The sequence below is a fragment of the Acipenser ruthenus genome, chromosome 9, assembly GCF_902713425.1.
Source record: "Acipenser ruthenus chromosome 9, fAciRut3.2 maternal haplotype, whole genome shotgun sequence".
Lineage (NCBI taxonomy): Eukaryota > Metazoa > Chordata > Actinopteri > Acipenseriformes > Acipenseridae > Acipenser > Acipenser ruthenus.
The window spans coordinates 40019228-40031117 of NC_081197.1; positions in this window are offsets into that span (position 1 = coordinate 40019228).

The following is an 11890-nucleotide window of genomic DNA, read 5'->3' on the forward strand; positions in this document are numbered from 1 at the left end:
TTCTGGTTTGTTCTTGAAGAGGTTTTGGTAGGACGACCGCTCCTGGGTAGAGTGACTGTGGTCTTGAACTTTCTCCATTTGTAGACCATATTTCTGACAGTGGATTGGTGGAGCCCCAAATCCTTAGAAATATTTTTGTAACCCTTTCTAGACTGATGAGCATCAATAACTGTTTTTCTGAGGTCCTAAGAGATTTCTTTTGATCGTGGCATGATGTGTTTCCACACACCTGTATGGTGAAGACCAAACTCACAAAGTTTCTGATCTTTATATAGGGTGGGTTCTCCCAAACTCACTCCTGAAGATCTACCTAATCATTTAAACACCTGATTCTAATTATCCCCTTAATTGAGCTGATAAAACCAGGGGTTCACTTACTTTTTCACATACCCTGAATCTTAATTACTCATTGTTTGTCTAATTCATACATCATTTTGTTTCAAAAGGCATGGAATTGGTTAATATAAACCCTATTGGATATTTAAGAAAAGACTGGTTTTGATTCAAGAAGGCTATCATGGTAAAACTATGGAATTTCCATAATTAGCATTGGGGTTCACAAACTTTATATATACAGTATATACAGTGCCTTGCAAAAGTATTCAGACCCCTGACCAATTTTCTCATATTACTAAATTACAAATGGTACATTGAAATTTCATTCTGTTCGATATTTTATTTTAAAACACTGAAACTCAAAATCAATTATTGTAAGGTGACATTGGTTTTATGTTGGGAAATATTTTTAAGAAAAATAAAAAAACTGAAATATCTTTCTTGCATAAGTATTCAACCCCCACACATTAATATTTGGTAGAGCCACCTTTCGCTGCAATAACAGCTTTAAGTCTTTTGGGGTAAGTATGTACCAGCTTTGCACACAGTGTCGGAGTGATTTTGGCCCATTCTTCTTGGCAGATTTGCTCCAGGTTGTTCAGGTTGGTTGGATGACGCTTGTGGACCGCAATTTTCAAATAATGCCACAGATTCTCAATGGGATTGAGATCAGGACTTTGACTGGGCCACTGTAGGACATTCACCTTTTTGTTCTTGAGCCACTCCAATGTTGCTTTGGCCTTGTGCTTGGGATCATTGTCCTGCTGAAAGGTGAATTTCCTCCCAAGCTTCAGTTTTTTAGCGGACTGAAGCAGGTTCTCTTGCAGTATTTCCCTGTATTTTGCTCCATCCATTCTTCCTTCAATTTTAACAAGATGCCCAGTCCCTGCTGATGAGAAGCATCCCCACAGCATGATGCTGCCACCACCATACTTCACTGTAGGGATGGTGTGTCTTGAGGCATGGGCAGTGTTAGGTTTGCGCCACACATAGTGCTTTGAGTTTTGGCCAAAAAGCTCTATCTTGGTCGCATCTGACGACAAAACCTTTTCCCACATCGCAGCTGGGTCACTCTCATGCTTTCTGGCAAACTCCAGACGTGCTTTTAGATGGTACTTTTTGAGTAACGGCTTCTTTCTTGTCACCCTCCCATACAGGCCAGTGTTATGCAGAGCTCTTGATATGGTTGACTGTTGCACCATTACTCCACTCCCAGCCACTGAACTCTGTAGCTCCTTCAAAGTGATTGCTGGCCTCTCTGTGGCTTCTCTCACAAGTCTCCTTCTTATTTGAGCGCTGAGTTTTGAGGGACGGCCTTTTCTTGGCAGTGCCTGGGTGGTGTGATGCAGCTTCCACTTCCTGATTATTGATCCAACTGTGCTCACTGGAATATCTAAACACTTGGATATTATTTTGTACCCTTTCCCTTATCTATGCATTTGTATTACTTTATCTGTAACTTCTGTAGAATGCTTTTTGGTCTTCATTTTCCTTCAGATTCACAGCCTGAGCAATGATCCTTCAACAGTGGGGTTTTTATCCAGAAAATGTGACAGCAACTTTAATGGTTCACAGGTGGAGGCCACTGGTAAGGTAATTGTGTCCTCGTTAGGGGAATTTCTTTCATCGGTGTAAACTGGGAGCTTCCACAGCACAGGGGTTGAATACTTATGCAAGCAAGATATTTCAATTTTTTATTTTTCTTAAAAATATTTCCCAGCATAAAACCAATGTCACCTTACACTAAATGATTTTGAGTTTCAGTGTTTTAAAATAAAATATCAAACAGAACAAAATTTCAATGTACCATTTGTAATTAAGTAATATGAGAGAATTGGTCAGGGGTCTGAATACTTTTGCAATGCACTGTACATATATATACTGAAATTACTATGCAAATGTACAGCAGCAAGAGGAAGTGGAGAAAAACTAAAATCTTTAGTCCATCATTGAACTCACTGTGTGTGTGAGATAAACTATTGACATGACTTGTCAAAGTCCAGTGTGAATGACATCAGCCGTAGTGCCCTTACAGTTTGCTTGGCCCTAAAGATCTAATTGGGCACTGACTGAGTGATGCACCACATGGACAAAACCAGATGTCTATTTACATCCCTCATGTCTCTAAGCAGTTGCACGAAAGTGTTAGAACTAACGTCAGCGCCCAAACATCAACACAAAGGCTCTGCCTTGGAAATATTGCCCAAGGCTCAAATACCACATTTTGCTACAGAATGTTTCACCAGATGTCGTCGGGATTTTGAAAATACATGTTGGGACTCAGCTGTGTCCAAGGTCTGATTCCAGTCCAGAGCTTTAAAAAAAAGAAATGAGGGTCAATACAAGCCAAGTTTAGTTTCATTGTTCATTTTTCTCATTTAGTTCCGGTCTTGAAGAAACCAAAACAATTCCCTAAAGGTATTAACTGAGGCAGGCACAGGGGATAACAATGAACACATGTTGCTATGGTTATTATTGTTGCCTTTAACCCATTATCTGTGGACTGGCATATTAACCCTATAATGATTCCTCATGTTTTTTCCAGAAATTGAAATGGTGGCAATAGGGACGCTAACTTGCAAAGTAGAAAGGATTTTTTTTTTTTTTCAGAATACAAGAGCATTTCCCAGTTTAGCTAACATTTTTGCCTTTTTGTGATTCTCCACTATATTTTACTGCACTTTCACAAAATACTCTTGTATTAATGTTTACTTAGGCTTAAGACTGGACGGTTGTGGGCTTATTCTGGCTTTGGAAACATTAATAAAAACCCATTTTGAGTTATTATTATTATTACAACATCGACATACAAATGCTTGAATTGAACAAGGCTTTCTGTATACAGTGCACGTCTATAGTACTACTTTTATATACCAAGGAGTAAGTGATTTGAAACTCCATAAAGGACAGGGATTTAAATATAGATGGAACCCAAACATTATTATAGCATGCAGAAATAATTCTGAATTATCTGAAATGTTTGGCTAAACTTTTCCTTTAATCACACATGGAAAGGTAGTACTAAACATATGACTTACTTTGCATTTAATCATTTCTAAATATTTTTATTACAATAATTAAAAATTAATCATAGGGCAGACATATCTCATTGCTTTAAGGATGAAAACTACATGAGTACAGTCAGCTTTAAAACAAATGTGGCACTTGTTCTTGTATTCAATCACATAACAGCTAGGATGGTCTTGAAATCAATGCTAACGACACTGATAAGGTAATTGACAAGAATGTATGAATCTGTTTCCTGAAATTAAGTGAAACACATTTATTTACAATTTCATTTGGCTGGTTTACTACTGTATACAGATTATTATTTATTATGTATTATATCATACTATTTTTGTATGTGTTAAAATGTAAATAGTACATGTTGGTATATGTTTTGGGGCCTCATCAAATATGTCATTTCAATAAAAGTAGCCCAATGGGAATAAGACAAACAGTATTTTGTTATTGCAGGTGAACAGCAGGTCAGAAGTTACTGTGTTACCTGAGGAGTATTAAGGGCATCTGTTATTCCTGCCCATGATCTTTGTGGTGCCGCAGCTTGTTCACCCAGGCTGACACAGAACGGTGGTGACACCATGGAGTCTTCTACAGTGGGCATCTTCAGCTCATGCCTGAAGGCTATGCCACATTGATGTTGTACTCAGTCAAGCATTGCCATCATACTGGGCTGCACCCTGCTTTTCAGCGAGGAAGCACTGGTGTACATACTGTGTGTGACATCTTTTATGGAATATGCCTTAACTTAACAAGCAGATTTAAATAAAGCTCTTTGTTTTCAGGTGAGAAGGCTGTAGTGGCTCAAATCACAGTATGTTAATTTATTAAAAATATACATCTTGTTTAGAATACGTTGCATCGATAATAAGCTCCCGCCCCCATATATAAAATTATACTTTGGTACCGTCCAGAAATAGTAAAGTTCCGAATAGTATACTGCATATACTATAGTATATTATAGGAGACCATTTTTTATATAGGCTTAGCAATAGCAATCATTATCTCCTGTGGAGGTGGTCTCACACATGCCACAGTTCACATTTTCCATATATCTGAAGAACTGCTTATCCAGTTTCATGATACTTGGTATTAAGATTATTTCGTGTAATTTATTGAGAATGTCAGATTCTGGAAATAGAGGGTTGTCTGCCCGTACATCCATTTATCTGAATGCCACCAATGATCCCAGTATACACACACTATGAATTGCCCACCCTGGTTCAAACTGTCATGAGGGTTCTCCACCGATGGCTTGTAAAGGAGCTTTAAAGGCATGTGGCCAGGGTTAATTGATAATAAATAAATAAATGAATGCCTGGCCACATTCCATACTCGTTCTATATAGGGAGGGGATTCTAACTCCAGCCCTGCTCTATCTAACATAAACTTAAAACTTCCAACAAAGTTTGTTTATAAACACCAAAAACACACTATTTACATGTGCACTTTTTTTGTTTTGTTTTACCAACCAAGGGCACAGAATATATGCTGATGTTACATTCATATAAGTGTGAATTGGTTATGAACACTTCATTTTAAATTAGTCTTTGGTACCAAAGGACTTACTTTTTCTTTCAACATTTCTCACACTATATAGACCATGTGCAATTTGAATGCACCAATCTCCCTATAAAGATGGAGAGTATAAATCCCTCATAATTCATTGAACTGAAGCTGCATCAATATTTAGGATTTCATTTACAGTCATTTTACTTGTAGATCAACAAGCTGGGCTGCAATTTCACAGGTTCATATTGTATTTTTAATGTATTTGTGTGTTAGATATTGCATTGAACTGCAGTGCATTATTTTAGGATTGTGAATATTTCCAATACCATTTACCAGTTTTGGTTCAAAAGTGCTACAAGATGACGGATATAATGTAATTACAAAAAAACTAGAAGCGAATAGTTCATCTTATTCTTCAATGGTAGAACTCACTATCAGAGTTAAAAAAAAAAATACTCTGGGTTGAATGGTCCAGATTTGTTTCAGGTCTCTGATTCCCAGGCAGAGTTTATGTGTACTGGCAAGGTGACAAATGCCTACCATTCCACTACATTTCCCTAATGTGAAACACAGAGAAAGTCACAAAGCGCTCCACTGGTCTTGTGGTGTAAACAGATGAAGTGAATAGAAAGTGGGGGCATGGAGGAAGACAAGCATGCAGCGGAAAGACAGAAAGACTGCACAGACACCTGCTTACATGTTGTTTTTGTATGATAATCTGTATACAATATATATGGAGAACTGTAGTTATTCTATGAATTAGGATGGTCGAATAACCAATGAATAATGGAGCGAGTGGGTTGGTTACGGTAATTTCATGAGTGAAATAAACACAGCACTCCAGGAAGATCAAACTGGATCAAGCTGAACCACCCGGTAGGTGGTAGCGATGGGAATCGGTGGGTTAAAGCAACATTGATAATCTAACCTTCCTCAACGATTGATGAGGAATTGTTCATGTTTTAGCATGAATGTTATAGGTTATATACATTTAGTCGCCCTTTTATTTTATGAGGTGCTGTCTTTCTGAAGGCGTAAAGGGGAAAAATAATAAACCTACTGTCAACTGGTCACCCTAGTTAGAGACTGCCCACAGCAGCAAGGAGTAGAGCTGTCTTTGCTAATGTTGTAACCAGTATCCAGAAGAACATTTCTTTGGTTAATAATGTCAGTGTGTATATTAAATTGGTGCAGCCACATTCAGAGGGTCCTGATAAATTGGACAGTGCCTGAAAGTTTATGACTGCTATATTGTTCTAGTAAATAATTTATCAAGGCAGTTATTGTATTCACCATGTGTGACAGACAAGCAGACATGGACAGCGCATAAAGCTCTCAATTTTCTCCAATAATTCCAGTCTCGTTGACATATAAATACAAATTATAATAGACTAAACAGACTATTATTGAAAATAAATCCATATCAATGCATTTTAATTAAGGGTGTAGTAACAACTGCTAAATATAATGTTTAGCTTTTAACTGCATAATATTCTTAACTGCAAAATAATCAAAGAAGCCATTAATACTGGTGCTAATAAAATGACAGAAATTAAAAGTAAACATGTCAGTTAAAGACTGTAGCACTTACCGTGTACTGACATATTCTGAAATACACAACTTGATGCTATCAAAGTCAAGGAATGCTAACAGGTCAATGAACTGGAGCATAGAAAAGCTATTAAGTGAGAAGAAGTATGCTCTGACATATTGACCTATTTCAAATAGCCAGGAAAAACCTGAATCTAGAATTTCAGCAATGTGTGAAATGCACTGCTCTGGACCATCAGTCTGAAAATGAGATCTGACACACCATAGAGGTTTTCCTTACAAAACACTTCAAGAACTAAATTGCATACAAAAGTGGCATAATCACAAAATTGTCAAATGCAGTAATAAACATTCCCTGATGTGATGGCGCTTTGGCAAACCCGGGTCATCAGGCATGTTAATAATAGCCAACGGAAGACATTTCAGAGCTCACAGCAGACCTGTCATTATGCACAAATAACATATTTTTGATGTTAAATAACAAAATAACATTACAGTTGAGTTTGACAGAATTGGGTTGGTTACATTTAGACAAAAGTGTACATAAGCAGCTCAAACGCCTGTTCATTGCATTTAATTACAAAATCTGTCAATTTCCATGACTAAAAGAATGTCAGGAAAATAAATCATTCTTTTAAATTGCCAGATGACTAACCGGTATACTAGATTAGTTAACATATGTTATTACTCTCAAGATACCTGAAAAGTAAACAAATGAGGTGGGCATGTTTTTTTGGATATGGGTTACAATCAACTTTTAACCCTTTAAAGACCATTGAAACTTTTCTTTGTTTGTGGTAGAATAAAATATATTTTCAGCAATCCACCATGAATTATTGTCCAAAAGGCCAGATCATAAAAGTGGATCAGAAACTTAGACAAAACCTAAGACTGAATAATCTTTAACATATGTTTTGTATTGGCTAAGTGGGAGGTCTGAGTCAAAGGAGGGGGACCTATATCTCACATTGTTTTAACCCTAAGAAACAGAATCATCTGACTTGTTTCTAATAGGAAAAGAAAACAAGCCTGGCTATCGGCACAATATAGGCTCAGTTTTTGAATGACAATGACTGTATCTTGAAGTTAGCCCCGGAGTGGAAGCATTCAAAAAATGCTTTCAAGCTTTCAATTGTACAGTATGACATAAATGCATAAACTCACAAGCTTCCATACACAGACACACAAAGTCCCTGGGCCAGAGGAGGAGGAGGAGGATGGGAGGAAGCGGCTGGTTTAGGATCAGACGACATAATTGAAACTGACAAGTGTTGGAAATACAGCTGGTCTGAGAAATTAACTCAAATTGATTTGCCAGTTAGGGAAATGAAGCAATTGTAGAGAATGTTTAGCAGTAGAATGTTGATGATGTCATTTAAGAAAAGAAGAAAAGAGAGCATGTGTAACAGGCCGTGTGGTGAGAGGCACTGGCGTTACAAACTCTGTCCCCTGTCAGTGAGATGAGATGAGGTTAAAAGCAGACAAGTCTGGCTCTTTTGCACAGTGGTTAAGGCGCACACTTGATATGCATGGCCACTGCTTCGCGCACAGCCTCAACTTACATTATACAGTACAAGGAGATCACCTTGTACTTCCAATAATAGAGTACATATTTTAATGCTAACTTATGAGATATGCTTAAGTACAAAAACTTGGTCTTATTTAGACCTGCCTTAATAATATTAATAATATTATAGTCAGAGAAGCTGCTACTCACCTCCCACCTGTACTAGGTTGTTACAGTTTTTGTGTTTTCTGTAAAATCTTCCTTTCACAGTCTTTTGTGCTCTCCCTTTCGAAGTCGACAGACACAATCCCTAAAAATGTAAAAACAAAAGATAAATGTCCCCATTTTTTTTTAGATGGTACCAATACTGCACTAATGCAAATAAAGAACAGAGAATATAGTATTTCTTATCGGCCGCCTTCTACATACATACATATCCACTGGAAAACCCAATTGAGCTGACTTTAACAGGTTGACAGATTTTAGGTATTGTACAGTTGAAAGTGATCATCCAAGAAGAGTGGCAAACATCCCCCCAAAAATGTTTATCTCTTGCCCGAAGCCGTTAACAAACTGTAATAAATCTAAAGGCGGCGTTTATTATTATTATTATTATTATTATTATTATTATTATTATTATTATTATTATTATTATTATTATTATTAAAGGGGCTCATGAAGAAAATGTTTTAGTAAACATTTTATTTCCCTGAACAGTTTAAAAGCTTGGTTTGCATCCTTTACTTTCAGGTAGTCTTGCACTGGCATTTCACCTGAAAAATTAAATCATTCCCACGCCTTCATTCCTCTTATTAACTAAACTAGCTTATTCCCACGTGGACTGAAAAAGCACAAAAGGTAAGAGTTATGAAATTGCTTCATTAGCTATAATCGATATGTTGTGTTACAGATAGGTAGCAATTGAAAGTTAATGCAATGTCTAAACAGGTTAGGCAGTACGGGTGCATGTGCTGCACAGATCACTCAATGGCTCATGGCTTCTTTTCTATTGTCAAGTTACATGCTCCTGCAGCACCTGCCTGTCAACTTCATGAACTAGATGAGCTACAAATAGACTTCTCTCAACATCTGCCTCAGGACCAGTGTGCTTCAACCAGAAGCATCCTTCTCAGATGGTGGAGCTGATCAAAGCAATCAATAACCCCAACACTTAATCTAATCCTAACCCTTCTGTCCCCTTCTTTTAGTGTCCTCCATCTGTCAGACATCCCCTCTTGGGCAGAAACAACACCAATACTGGAGGTCCCTCGAGATGAGGGGACGATGAGAGATCATTTCTGTGAAGTGCAGTTACATATGTTGCTCCTGGCTGCACAGAATTGATCCTAGGTCAAACACTGGAGAACAAAATCTAAAGCCGTCTTTATACTGTTTATGCAGTTCTAATGTATATGAATGTTATGGTTATGTATTTACATTGTGTGATGTGTAAAGTCTCATATCAACCACGTTGCTGCTTATACAAGACATTTTGTAATGCTGTGCAGTCAGTATTCAATTTTCAGAAATCACACTTTTGACTCATCTGCACTGTAACATCTAGTACTTTTAACCAAGCACCTAAAACTGTATAATTTGTTAAAAAAAAAAAAAACATTATATACCATCCAGGTTGCTTGATAATTTATTATATAAAAATCATATCTAATAAAAGAGAATAAGAACCAGGTCATAAAACACTGACCATTTTAATGTTATTTATTTTCTGTTTAAATTAATAGCACCTTGTGGCAAAGTGGTTTGTAGTGCAACAGGAAATGCAGTGGTGATGCGGTGCTCAGGAATAATAGACAGCAGCAATAAAAGCAGCTCTTTATTTGCCAATAAATAATAATACCTGGCTCTACACATCGATTTGTATCGCTCAGGTTTGTCACGGGGTTCAGTCCCAAAATAATAATAGAAATAGACACACACTTTTAAACACACACAATCACAAGTCCAACAGTGAGTGCTCCAAGTGCAAGTGGTGATTCAATACAGTTTATTTGTGACAACAATGGTGTAGAGTGATCCGGTGTGGGTGCTGGCTTTTAGCGACAACTCCCGGATTAGTTAGCTGTCTACAAATGACAAATAACACAGGTTACAAGACTGGCGAATAACACACACAAAAACTAATGGTTTTCTACACAGTACTCCTTGCAGGTCGATGGGTAACACAAGGAACAGATCGCTCGGCCACATACCTTCAGTCACGCCCCCTTTGGTAGCGAGTGCAATCACGTCTCCTCCAATCCATGACTGACACATCACATACCGCGATTTCTAGTATTATGGCTTCGCCCCCTTTTTGGATGGCCGACTTCTGACAGACCCTGGAATGTACTGTCAAAACATCCAGTCCGGGGCACACTGTTCCTGTTATACCATGCCCTCACAGGTCAGGAAGGAAATTGTTGACTTGGATTAATTCGCTCTCTGTCACACACCTGCTTCCCCTTCTTTTGAGGCTCTTTCTGTAATTACCGCCCCCATCTCTATGAGACTGTGAATGGGTGAGTATGAATCTGAACTATAACTCTACCTCCCAACCAGGAAGGGCGCTAAGTAAGGTTGGTGGTACGCCTTTCGCAGAGATAGGACGATTCGATGGTAGGACGGAACAGGAAGTTGGCCATCTTGATAAAAGGGTGCAGCTGTAGACTGCTGAACAGCTGTTTTGTTATCCGCTGTGTTTATCCTTACCACACCACTCACATCCTGACAGAGACCTCAACATAATAATCTCCCACTACTGAAAAATAATACAGAAAGTTATTTCTAAGTGACCAAAACCTATACAAAACAGGCAAAACATCTGACTCCTATGGATATAGACATGATTCAGCATGGTATACCAATACCTAATCAAAATTATAAATCCAGAATCATGTTGTAGAATTCATGTTGTTCTATGCTTGTGCTGTAAATGCAATATTACATGATAGAAATGACTGTGGTCATTGATAGTAACAGGTTACTGTCAATCCAATCTAAAATTCATCACACTGCACATACTGCATGCACTACATAAGACATTTGTTTTGTTCTCAAGTCAACAGTGTTTATCTAACTAAAACATGTGTGGTAATACTAACATAGATCTATAAAATGATCCCTTGTTATTATGCAATAATTCACAAATTCAGTTAATTCACAATTTGACCACGTTGACAGTAAAATGTCATGTGCTATATTTACTGTATAAAGGACCTTCATTAGTTCAATGCTTTCAATGTTTCCCGTTGTTTTGATGTGCAAGTCAAATAGCGAAATAAAGGGAGAGATCACTTCAGTTTATCAGGAAACAATTGATTATGATGTCATAAAAACCAAGGCTCCAAGTAAGCCTAAGTTTACAAAGGAAACAGAAAAGAGACAACCTAGCCCTAGAGTGGAATCCTTACAGCAATTAGAACTGCACTCATTAGAAATGCTTTCAGGCTTTCAATTGTACAGCATGATATAAATACATAAGCGCATGTGATGGTGATACTTCTTATACCAGTAGCTACATTTGACGTCAAATCAGAATGAGTGATTGAGCTGATAGCAATCAGGAGCCAAGCTGTTCTGTATCTAGCCCCTACGAGTGACAGCGCCGGAATACTGGCACAGAATGCACACTCTTGGCAATACTAAATTATCTGCAATCATCTCATTACTTTAATCATCTCATTAGTTCTATCACTTCTATTTATGGTCATTCCTTTCCTGTTGTATTTCCCATGTCATGACAGTACTGCTCCAGCACTTTAATGCCTAGAAGCAATGCCTGCTGGTTAGTTTATAAGCAAGACTTGTGCAGGCCCTCCCACCGAACCCACTGAGGCGGGTTCTGCATCATCTCCTAGATTGACAGTTGCAGGCTATTAATATTAACTTCATTCATCTAACCCTCAGGGGACAGGTGACCTGCACAAACAAAGAAGAAAACCCCATGGCCTGGAGCAACCATGA